This window comes from Cibotium barometz, chromosome 65 (assembly GCF_041138505.1).
Source record: "Cibotium barometz isolate CiBa-2024 chromosome 65, ASM4113850v1, whole genome shotgun sequence".
Lineage (NCBI taxonomy): Eukaryota > Viridiplantae > Streptophyta > Polypodiopsida > Cyatheales > Cibotiaceae > Cibotium > Cibotium barometz.
The window spans coordinates 23,056,699-23,070,355 of NC_141110.1; positions in this window are offsets into that span (position 1 = coordinate 23,056,699).

The window sequence follows — 13,657 nt, forward strand, 5'->3', positions numbered from 1 at the left end:
TTTTGCCATGTGTGTGTCATTTTTGCCACGCCAGTGTAATTCTCTTTTGCCCCAGCTCTAGCAAAGCATACATCTGTGCCATTTGTGCCATTCCCATACCATCTTCTTGCCATGCATGTACCTTCTCCATCCAAAAGTGCATGCTATTTCCTTCTTGAAGCCACATCCATGTCTTCCAATAAGCGTACATATGTGCCATCTTCTTCCTGAGAAGCATATGCATGTACCATCTGAAATCGTACGAATGTATCATTCCCACAAAAATGTACCATCTGAAAGCGTACGAATGTATCATTCCCACAAAAAATTTCATAGGGGAGTTTTGTAGAGTAATTTCACACATTCATGCACCTGCGTTCAGGTAATCTGGTGCAAAATAATCCTCTCTTTGATGACATAAACTCTCTCGAGTCTCCCTCGCTCTCATAAGGTCAGACCCATCAGTCAATACCGCATGGAGCCAAACGGTGCTTGTCTTTGACAACACCAGTGAGAACAAAGACCATCCCAGTGTGGGATGGGAAACTTCTGACCTCGAAACACGAGCACTTGAAGCTTAGTGTATGGACAGACCACCTATCCTGGAGCAAGACCCTACCTCTCCCACACATTCACAGAGAAGCCTTGCTTTGAGACTCCACAACTTTATCCTAGGTAACACACAGTCGGAAGAGCCATAGCGCAGAGGTATGGAGCACATGTCATCTCTAGATCCTAGAGTGAAAATAGGGAAAAGTGAGAGCCATCAACCATGAGCCTAGAGAGCCATGCCCGTCTCGGGGGTGGCTGATTCATACAGGGCCCAATGACCCATACAAAACCTAGGGCCAGATCCATCTTTTGAAGGGACGAAAAAATTGTACCAGAGAGAAAGGGCATGCTCGGTCCTGTCTCATCAGCCCAATCCACCTGTATATCAACAATTCCCACCATGGGGAGCATACCTCGGATATCACATGGGGCCACATGAGGCACAACCTAGCCCACCCATGAGGCAAGGGACTCTAATGGTCTATTATCGACATGGCCCAACTCCTCCACCCATCATTCCCCAACTAGAATCTGCTCCAGTCATCATAGGACTAACACTAGAACTGATAAGATTAGCCATGGAAATAGGGAGGGGGTGCTGCGGGCATCACGCCCCCAGCTCCACCTCACAACCATCACGCCCCAGCTCCACCTCACAACCAGCACCAGGACCCATAATAGAATGGAATAAACCCATAAACATCTCAAAGCTAGTCAATTTGATGGGACTAGAGACCCCATCCCACACTTGGATATGTTCAACTAAATCTGTGTGAAGCCTTTCACCACATGGAAGATCAAGTTAAGGTGAGTGCATTTGGCCTCACCCTAGATGGTAAAGCTGGCCAATGGTTTAGGTCCTTGAAAGCTGACAACAAAGCCATCTTTGAAGCCTTAAAAGAGGCCGTCAAGGTCAGATATTCTTTTCAAGGGACTAGATTGAGTCCTATTGAGCAGCTACAAAATGTTAGACAAAAGGATTGTGAAACCATCCAAGACTACATAAATAGAGTTAGATATCTCCACTCCCGCTGCAGTGTCAAAGATAAGTTCTCTGATGAAAGGTTAATAGGAAGATTTTTGGAAGTTCTAGATGACGTACCCCTATACAATTCCTTGTATACCTTGGCCCATACCTCCTTCAAGCAATGTTGCAGTAGTGCTATGGACTTTGAGGACAACTTCAAGGGAACACGTTTCCGAGAACTTCATAAGAATACATCAGAAGCCTCATTCAAGACCACCAACACAAAATATGATGGAAAGAGAAAAGAATCCACTTTTGGACAACAAGTTGAGCAGCTGGCTGCTGCATTGATGCAGCAAATGACCCACCATTGGAAAACTGATCTTGGCCAAGGCCAGGATCGGGTTGGCCAACCCCATCTCTATCCAAAGAGGGAGCTAGTATGGTGCCCGATCTATTGAGCTAACCATACCATCACAGAGTGTCCACATTTGCAACCTTGTTACACCCTATATTACACATATTGCCAAAGGTGGGGCAATCATGAAGTCATGAACTGCTATAAAAAAAGGGCTTCGCAAGCTCGCACTCTACCTCAAGCCATGCTAGTAAACCCAAGGTAACCAGTGGCCTTGCTAGCACCTGCTCTTGACAATGTACCTCAACTAGTCCAAGAAGTGGCCCAAAGAGAAGTTATAAGGGTACCTAAAATGCCTTTACCACCCCGAGTTCTCCCACCTCAACCCTCATAGCACATACACTTGTTCATCAGCTAACCCTGAACGGAAATCTTCTAAGAAGGGGACAAGGGGGAAGTTCCTAAAGGTCCTACCTACAAGCCTTTGGAGCCAACCAGCCCACCCTCCCAAATTCTAAGGCACTACGTGATGGTGGAGGGTGACCAAATGTTCTCAGTGTACTTAGCTACCCCAATGCCACGAGGATGGAACATAAATACGATGGCGAAATGACCACCGATGCAATGTTATCATTGCACAGGATGTCACCAAGTTGAAAAGATGCAGGGGGGAAGAGAGCTTGAGCTCTTGCAAGCACACACACACACTCACAAAACCCTAATAGAGAACACACAAGGTGAGAGGCTGAAAATTATCTTCTTCTCTACTCAACACTCAACACACCATATACAAGAATAAGAGTACACACAATATGAAAGGTACTTAACCAAATACATACACGGGTTCTCTATAGTGTGAACCCGACTAAATGAGCTGGCGCTATAACTATGCCAGTCTCTAGAATGGCTGTCACACAGTCTGTCATCCCACTGGCCGCATATCACCCAAGATCTCACCAACCATGCCAGTGGTGTAAGTGTGGGGCCTATCCCCCAGGCAGGTCATCAGTGTCCACCGCCTCACTAGAGCTCGATATCTCAACACTCCCCCTCGAGCTCAACTCCATCTCATGTACACCAAGTGAAGCCCTGAATCTGCGGAGCTTCTCTGTACCCAATGCTTTGGTGAAGATGTCAGCTACCTGATCCTCTGTGCTGACATAAACAAGGTCAAGATCTCCTGCCAAGACCTTCTCTCTGACGAAGTGGTAGTGGACCTCTATGTGCTTCGTACGAGCATGAAAGATTGGGTTCCTGGCCAACTGTATACTGCTAATGTTGTCACAGAAAATGACAACTTGTCCATCCACTAATAGACCCAATTCTGCAAGTAGCTTTCTCAACCAAGCTACCATAGCAGCTCCTCTGTACTCGGCCTCCGTACTCGATAGAGCAACCGTAGGCTGCTTCTTGCTGCTCCAAGTCACAGTAGCACTCCCCAAAGAAAACATGAATCCACTGGTAGATCTTCTGTCTGAGATACTACCAGCCCAATCAGCATCTGTGTACCCATGTACACATATCTCTGTCCCAGTCTCATAGAATAGTCCACAATGCAAAGTAGACCTCACATACCTCAGTATGCGTCTCACTGCATCCAAATGCGGTTTCCGTGGAACCTGCATAAACTGACTCACCAACCCAACAGCATAGCTCAAATCTGGTCTGGTGATCGTCATGTAGATCAAACTTCTTACTATGCTCCTGTACATATTAGGATCCTCCAAGATCTCTCCTGAATCTACACTCAACTTGCCATTCTGATCCAATGGCACAGAATTAGGCTTACAGCCTGTCATACCATACTTGGACAACATGTCCAAGCCATACTGTCTCTGCAGTAATCCAATACCATGTGGTGACCTAATCACCTCAATGCCCAAGAAATATCTGAGCTCCCCCAGATCCTTCATCTCAAACTTCTGTCTTAGCAAGATCTTTACATCAAAGATCTCTGCATCATGGTCCCCCGTAATGATCAAGTCATCTACATAGATGACAACAAGCACAACCCCTCTATCACCATGTCTCACATACAATGAGAAATCTGCATTGGCTACATGAAAGCCAATAGTGACAAGATATTCAGAGATCTTGTCAGACCATGCTCTTGGTGCTTGCTTTAAGCCATACAAGGCTTTCTTCAACCTGCAAACATGCTCGGGGTGACCCACATCCTCATAACCAGGTGGCTGCAACATATACACCTCTTCTTGCAAATCCCCATGCAAGAATGCATTCTTTACATCCATCTGATGTAAAGACCATTGCTTTGACGCAGCCACTGCTATCACAACTCTCACCGTTGCCATCTTGGCAACTGGGCTGAAAGTTTCCTCATAATCAATCCCATATGTCTGTGCATATCCTTTGGCTACCAATCTAGCCTTGTACCTGTTTATGCTTCCATCACTGTTATGTTTAACTTTGTACACCCACTTGCATCCAATGGCTTTCTTGCCTTCTGGCAATTGCACTAAGTCCCAAGTTTCATTTCCATATAGTGCATCCATCTCCTCATCCATAGATTTCTCCCAACACACATTTCCAACAGCCTCATCAATGCATGTGGACTCTACAACCTGCACAACCTTTGCCATATATGCATAGTGATGTGCCACATAACCATCATATGTAAATCTCTGCACAGGGTTCTTCACTCTCCCTGATCTTCGCAGCTTTTCATTCATGGCTTCCATAGCCTTCTTTACACCCAGGTGTTCTCATAGCTGGGATCCCAAGCTCCTCATCAAGGCTCATATCTGAGCCACTAGACTCTCCATCAACATGAGAATGCCCTGCAGAAATGTCAGGCATACCAAGGGGCTCAACCACTTTCTCTTTTCCTTTACGTGATGTAGTAATCACATTTGCAGGGCTGGTATTATGACGCAGCCTGCCACTCCATGGTCTATCAACAGACCCACTAGATGAGGACTCTCCTGGTCCACTCAAAGACTGTGATTGCTGACCTGCATTCTGTGCAACCACACTTCCACTCACATCAGCCCCAACAGCTTCTTTTTCAGCAGCATACCAGCTGCTCATCTCATGAAAGACAACATCCCTGCTTACCCTCAACTCACGTGTAGCAGGATTATAACACCTGTATCCCTTTTGCTCAAGGGAGTATCCAATAAACACACATTTTTCAGCTTTTGGATCTAGCTTAGTTCTCAGCTCATGTGGCACATGCACATATGCAATGCATCCAAAGACTTTCAGATGAGATAAATCTGGTTTTCTGCCAGTAAACCTATCATGTATGGCTGCAGTTGGAGTCCTGTTCATGATGTATACTGCTGTAGAAACAGCCTCAGCCCAATAGCAATGCGGCATATTCTTCTCTTCCATCAATGCTCGCGCAATCTCATCAATGTGCCTATTTTTTCGCTCAGCAACTCCATTTTGCTGCGGAGTGTATCTGCATGTAAACTGTCTCCGAATACCATTCTTCTTCAAATATTCAGAGAACTCATTGGAGAAGTACTCTCCCCCTCCATCTGACCTTAGGCACTTTACATATTTCCCTTTTTGCTTTTCAACCAAAACTCTGAAATTCTGAAAGTGAGTGAACACCTCACTCTTCTCCTTCATGAAATATACCCACACTTTTCTTGTGTGGTCATCAATGAAAGTCACATAATACCTGCAGCCTCCCATAGATATGGTCTTCGTAGGACCCCATACATCTGAATGCACAACATCTAGTGCATTTCTGCTCACATATCTGTTACGTGGAAACACATGCTTTGTTTGCTTCCCAAATTGGCATGCTTCACATATTTTCTGCATACCTTCCACTTTAAATTTTGGCAGCCCTGTCACAATTCCTTTTGTCTGCATAGACTTCAATCTCTGCACATTTACATGTCCAATTCTTTTATGCCATATGTCTGTGTCTGCAACAACTCCTGAACCATTTGCAAACATCGCAGCACTCATTTCAGGCATGTCTACATCCAACGTGAACATTCTGCCCACTCTGTTGCCTTTTGCAACCAACCTGCACTTGTCTTTAAAATCTTCAACATAACATCCATCAGGGTTAAACCGAACCTGCAACCCCTGCTCAATCATCTGGCCAACTGAAACCAGATTCTTTGTTATGTTCGGTACATGAAGTACATCTGCAAGGTACTTCACTTTGCCATCCTGCATAGACAATGGCACATCTCCAACGTGGGCAATTGGATGAGCAGTGTCATCCCCTGTTTCCACAAAACCTGGTATTTCCGGGTTTTTCATCTCCTTGAACCACTCCCCATGACTCGTCATGTGGTTCGAAGCGCCTGAATCCACATACCATACATTATCTTTTTGTGCTGCATCAACATTTTCAGACATGGCATTCACAACATGCTGCATAACAAACATCCTTTCATTATCCTCATTATTTCTGCTTGAGGATGCATAGTTGTTTTGCTGCACTTTCCCATTTTGCATGTCAGCCTGCTTCTTATAACATTCTGACTGCACATGTCCAGGCTTACCACAATAATAGCATTCACGTGTATCATTATATTGCCTTTGCCAATTTCCACGGCCTCTTTGACTCCCCCTGCCTCTGAATTTGCCTCTTCCACCTGCGTGTTGTTGTTGTTGTTGATTCTGGGACTGTTGTTGTTGTTGCTGCTGCTGGCCATAATTCTGATTACCTGTTCGGCCACCTCCTTGACCGCGTCCACGGCCTCCTCTACCTCGTCCTCTTCCTGAACTCGTGTAGAAGGTCTGTTGCTCTGAACTGTTTTTATTTTGTGAAGACTGTTGGTCTTCACCCAGTTCTTCTCTTCGATAATCAGCATAGACACCAAATCTGTAAAGTTGGGAATGTTTTTCCGAGTCTGAATAGACGTCTTGAACGCCTTGTATTGTGGCCCGAGACCACGTAAACAGACTTCCACCTTATCATCATCATCTACTGACACACCAATAGATGCAAGGGATTCCACAATACCCTTTATCTTCAATGCATAGTCATTCACAGACATGCTCTTTTTCTCCACAGTATGAAGTTCATTCTTCAACTGTATCTTACGTGCCTTGGTATTTGTTTCATAAAGCTTTACCAAGGTGTCCCACGCCTCCTTGGGGGACTTGGTATCCTGAATGTGCCCAATCATGGTGTCCTGTATACTAATGGATAGCCAATACATAACCTTCCTGGCTCCTTGATTCCAGTCTTTAAACTCTTTCACATCTGCAGCAGTAGGATTTATGTCCGGTATCTCCGGTGCCTCTTCATGCTCACCTTCTATGTAGTCCCAATAGCCTTTTCCCATCAGGAAATTCGTCAATCTGAACCTCCAAGCATGGAAGTTATTCTTGTCAAGCTTCTCAGCCACAATGTGTGTTATGCCATCATTAGACATCTTGCCAAACACACAATTTTACCAGAACCTGCACTCTGGTTTTTCCTGCACAAATGCTGTATTTTCTGCACAGCGGTACTGTAGTACTCTCAAATGTCACAACCAGTGACTTCAATGTGCATACATACACCCAATGGCAACTGTAGATCTCTTTGCAGCACCCACAGTGTCTTCACAGTCAATCTGTCTTCCTGCAGTTCTTAAAACAGAGTTCTGCAGAGAATCGATGACTTACCCGCAGTGCTCGAAATCGCCTGCTTTCTAAAAAACGAAGATCTTGACGTGCCCGAAACGCGTTTTCGGCCCGAAAATTTTAGTCCATAGGAATGTATAGTTGCCCTATAGCTTCACTCCCGCGAAGAAAGCTCCTCAATCGGAGATCGTTTGCTGGTGCCTCCCGTAGAGCTCCCGACAAGGGTGTAGTCACCAACACAATAGGGAAGAGTAGTTGAAGCTCTTACCCTCGTACCGCTTCTTGTGGTTCTCTTGCTTGCAGCTCAGCCCTTAGCACGAACCAGGCTCTGATACCATGAAAAGATGCAGGGGGGAAGAGAGCTTGAGCTCTTGCAAGCACACACACACACTCACAAAACCCTAATAGAGAACACACAAGGTGAGAGGCTGAAAATCTTCTTCTTCTCTACTCAACAATCAACACACCATATACAAGAATAAGAGTACACACAATATGAAAGGTACTCAACCAAATACATACACGGGTTCTCTATAGTGTGAACCCGACTAAATGAGCTGGTGCTATAACTATGCCAGTCTCTAGAATGGCTGTCACACAGCCTGTCATCCCACTGGCCGCATATCACCCAAGATCTCACCAACCATGCCAGTGGTGTAAGTGTGGGGCCTATCCCCCAGGCGGGTCATCAGTGTCCACCGCCTCACTAGAGCTCGATATCTCAACACAAGTGACTAAATGTTCAATCAAGAAAGGGATGGCAAGCATCTATGTAGGCACTCTTGCATTAACCCCTTTATGCGTTGGGTGTGAGATAGACCATATGTATAAGGATTATCTACTGAGACTTGGAAACAACAAGAAAAGCTCATAAAGCACCAACATTAACCTACTGACTGTAAGAGACAACTTCATCCATACTATCCCTCTCAACGCGATAACCAGATTGCAAAGCAGACAGAGGTCCCTTTCAATGTCGTAATTAGATTGCAAAGTAGATAGAGGGCCGTATCTCATGATGTAAAAGAGGCATCAACCTCACGAGACCAGAGATAAGCAAAGGTCTTATCTTCAAAGAATGTCTCTGAACAAGCACGAGCAACTAGACTCTCAAGAAAGAAAACCATAAAACTTAGCAAAGGGGATAGTCGAGTAGTTATCAGGAGTGGTTTGGAAGATGGCATGACCACACATGCATCAACCTCAAAAGAGGAATATCTGCTACACTCAGCCACCTGAGCCAAGAAACCAATTGACACTAACCAGCTCCCTAAATAGCTTACCAAATATACTAACCCCATACAGGAGAAGGAAAGACTCTTGGCAGCCCAAGAATTGGTAAGAGCTTTCCAAGCTTAGATAGAAGATGAGCCTCGAATGACTTACCTTGAGCCATGGCCTTCAGTCTCCAACCTGAGACCCACTAAAGAAGCTCAGGTATATACTAGAGAGCTCCTAGATGCATCACCCCCACATATGCCAACACGAACACAACAGCACCTACTACCCTCCACTACTAGGGAAACTGGGTAGATGAATATCTCAAAAACCTAGGGGATGACCATCTTAAAAGAACAAACATGGAAATCCCCATCCAAATACCATATACACATAAGAGCTTAAGAACAAGCCAAGGAGACCTTCCTCATGGAATAGCCTCTGCTCCTAGAGACATTGTTGGTCTCTCTTCCTTCCTCTCTTCTTAGATCCAAATCCCCATTGGCACCTTTCTTCAAGGTATCCCAAGCTTATGGAAAGATCTAAAGGATTGGATGGAGGGATGCCTTGGGACAGGCACGTAAAAATCCATAGAGCTAGATAGCTCTAATGATTCAGAGAAAGATGAGCTCATTGAACCCCATGAGATCACTAGCACCCCCATAGTTTGAGTAAATAAGCTCGGACAATACTTTGAAAGCGATGAGCTCAATACTGCATTGCTGATAACCTTTGATGGTCTTGAGGTCATAGCAATTCTGGATGGGGGAGAAGGAGTGAGCAGTGTTACCAAACAATGCTAGGAAAAATGGGAGAACCCACCATGGATGACACAACATTACTAGTAAAACTCACTAACAGAGCCACTGCTAGACCCATTGGTCTGGTAAAGGTTTTGAAAATAAAGATCCTTGGAACTACCTTCCGCCACACCTTTGTGGTGATGAACTTCGAATGTTAGTCAATTTCATATGATTGCATCCTTGGGCGACCATTCATGTGGGGAACCAAAATGATCCACGATTTGGATACTAACCATATCTATATTCGAAGGAAAAATTAGACAGTGAAGATTAACCTACGCATGTGGAAGGTACATCCCATGAGTGATAGACCCTTTGCAGAGAACTTAGTAACAACTACCAAATCCACTATTGTTATTGGCAACCGCACCTTCCAAGAGAGAACTCTAGCCATTCATAATTGGAAGAAGACAACCATCATTGGGTACTTACCAATGCTTTGAGCTCACGTCCCTTGAGGTCCCCAAGCTCACTTTCAGAAGCTCCACTCCTCCAATCTCCACCTCCACGCTGTTACCATAGAGTTGCTTGCACCACAACACAAGGCAATCTCTCTCTCACTATTCCACACATATATGCATAGAAAAGGAACATGTCCTAGAGTACACTCACTCACTCTCTCTCTCTCTCTCATAAGACAAGCAAGAGATCCTATAGCATAATAGGGGATTGTGTCCTTCCATTATGAGAAAATGCCTTATATACAATTGGCCCTTATTCACACTTGGGAACCAAAAACTTACTAACTAAGGCCTTGGGTGGCCAATATCTCATAATGTACAACTTTTATAGTGCCTTTGCATGACACTTATTAATGTCCTCAAATGGAGGAGCATATTTGTTAATCCAAAATTTGATTAACGTCCCCCCTACACCTAATGTAGGCTCTATCCTCATACCCTGTTACCTAGGCCAAAAGACCTGGTCTCTCCAAACTCATGTCTGCAAAAGTTATGATGTGAATGAAGATTTTTTAAGGTTCTTGGAAAGGCGGAGTGAGATGTCTAGAACCTTGTGTTGACCATATCTTCAAAGGTGATATGCATGTAGCCTGGAAGACACCATAGGCGATGATCGTATATCATTATGCCTCTTTCATTTGGCCATGTGTTCATGTTGAAAAGGAGTTGCTCTTCACTAAAGCCATCATACCTCTCCTTTGGCTGATTGAGAAGCACCACTATCAACTTCAAAAACCTGACAGTTGCCCATGATAGCTGGATTTGGAATAAGGCGCCAGGCTTGTATCCATGTCAGCATTTGTTGTCGTTGTTGTGCTACCTTTGAAAATGTTGCTGGAAAAAATTGTGGGAAATTGTAGCAGGTATGTGAATCCTATTTCTTTGCATTATGGAATTGCAGTGGGGTGAACCTCCGCTTAATTGGCATGTACAATGGATGAACCCTTTGGTTCGGTGGTGGGCGAGCACTGGTACTATTGGCTATACTCTGGAATGGTCAAGTACTCTTTATGCCAATCAGGTTGTATACTTTGGAATGGTCAAGTACAATGGATGAACCCTTTGGTTCGGTGGTGGGCGAGCACTGGTACTATTGGCTATACTCTGGAATGGTCAAGTACTCTTTATGCCAATCAGGTTGTATACTTTGGAATGGTCAAGTACTCTTTATGCCAATCGGGTTGTATGCTCTGGAATGGTCAAGTACTCTTTATGCCAATCGGGTTGTATACCAAAATCTTCAATTTGTGGATCGGTATCATCTGTGAAACGGCTGTATAACTGCCTCTTGTATGTATAGGATTTCCTTTTTGCCACTTGTGGAAACAGTAGATGATCATAAATGTAACAATTATGATCTCGAGTAGGTCCGCTAAGTGAGGGTTGGCTAGCTTTGTATGTTTTGTTACATTAGCCCCCATAAGGTTCCTTCTCACACCCACTGGAAATAACTCTTCTAATTCAGGCATTGGTGCTTGGAGAGGATATGGCACATATGGTTGCCGTGTAGATGAGACTTGTAAGGTCACTATCCCCACCGCACAACGAACTCAGGGGTTCTAGCAGCAGAAGTAGCACTTCTTGCGCGGGGCAGGGTCTCTCACTCGGGGCCTCGCCCACAGATATCCGGACAAGAGACTAATCCATCGGTTTTTCCAAAACCGATCCGAGAAAAACTTCCCTTGCCCGGAAAGCACGGGCGATTCCTCCAGGATAACTTTTCTCTAATGTAGTCAAAAGCCTTAACTAACAGAACTGATCTGACCAAACCCATAAGTCCCAAGTCAGATCAGGGAAAAGATTGCACTTGGATCATAGAGACCAATGCTTTTTTCCTCATTGAGAGGCACATCCGTTGATTCTTTTCCATAGAACAATTTTTGTCCGGGATTTACTTCATCTATCATACCATATCAAAATTGAGTCTCAATTTAAGGATCCATTAGTCCAGCCTAACCCCATCCAGTCCCATGGGTTAGCCAACCGGCCAACCACTATGGTGATGGGATCCAATTAAGAATTTGGTTAGGTTGTCCCGGGTACCAGGGAAAAGAGTTCCCAGGCCCCCTAGTTGGATATTCATGCAAACTTAAAACTAGTCACACCACTTACACACATGAAATTGCCTTTTTCTTAGCATCAGCTATCTTTAAAACAATCATTTAATGAAACCATTATGTCACTGATCACAATCCTCAAAATCTCCGATTGAATCCTTATTTCCAATCATTCCTTCATCGGTGTACCTATGGCATCATTGGCAACCAAAACGCTCACCACCTGTTCACTCAGGGGCCTTTTCGATAGTTCCTAGCTCATAGTAGTAACCGGCAATATATTCACATATCAAAATGGAATCTCCGTTAAAGTTCAGCAAGATCAACCACTGGATCCATATAAAAGAGCCATGGACTCATCCGTTGAGGACCAACAAGGTCAACCAACCAAATCCATGCCCGAATTCAGAAAACAACTCTTACTACTTGTTGCAATATCTTCCTCGAAGTACATGTGGGTATCTTTGGCGAGCAGCGTATGGTCAGCACTCTCTAGGATCCTTTGCAAGCCACCTAGCGCTTCACTCATAGGCTGCTTCCTTGGTCCCTCATCCACTATACCGGAAGCTCACCATTTAAATCAAACCAAGGCTGGCCAAGACCTCGGCCGAGACCTTGCTACGCGAGACGTCCTCTGTTGACTCTCCATCAGCAGCTACAACTTTAACAGATAGGTCTTCCACAGCCTCATTCACAAGACGGTCAAAATGCTTCCCCAGCATTCTTGACATAAAACAATCATTTAAAAACAGATTTCACATACAAATACAAATCCAACAATATTTCCATCTTTTCTCATTACTCCACATCCTTTCACATTAGTCCCCATCTTTTCTCATCTTTCCACAATTTTTTTTTCTTCATCGATCTCTATTACATCACATCATTCCCACATCAATTCACATCCAATCGCATCATCCACACATCAATCCACATCATCCACACCAATCCACACCATCCATACATCCATCCACATCCATCCACATTATCCACACATCCATCCACATCCATCCACATTATCCACACATCCATCCACATCTTCCATACATCCATCCACATCAATCCACATTACCCACATATCAATCCACATTATCCACACATCAATCCAAATCATCCATACATCCATTCACGTCAATCCACATTACCCACACATCAATCCACATCATCCATACATCCATCCACATCAATCCACATCATCCATACATCCATTCACGTCAATCCACATTATCCACACATCAATCCACATCATCCATACATCCATCCACATCAATCCACATCACATCCATCCACATATCCACATCAATCCACATTATCCACTCATCCATCCAAATTACCTGGACACATCTATCCACATCTTCCATACATCCATCCACATCAATCCATACGTCAATCCACATCTTCCATACATCCATCCACATCAATCCATATGTCAATCCACATTATCCACTCATCCATCCACATCCATCCACATCTTCCACACATCCATCCACATCTTCCATACATCCATCCACATCAATCCATACGTCAATCCACATTATCCACTCATCCATCCACATCAATCCACATTACCAACACATCCATCCACATCTTCCATACATCCATCCACATCAATCCATACGTCAATCCACATCATCCATACATCCATCCACATCAATCCACATTACCCACACATCAATCCAATCAATCCACATTCATTT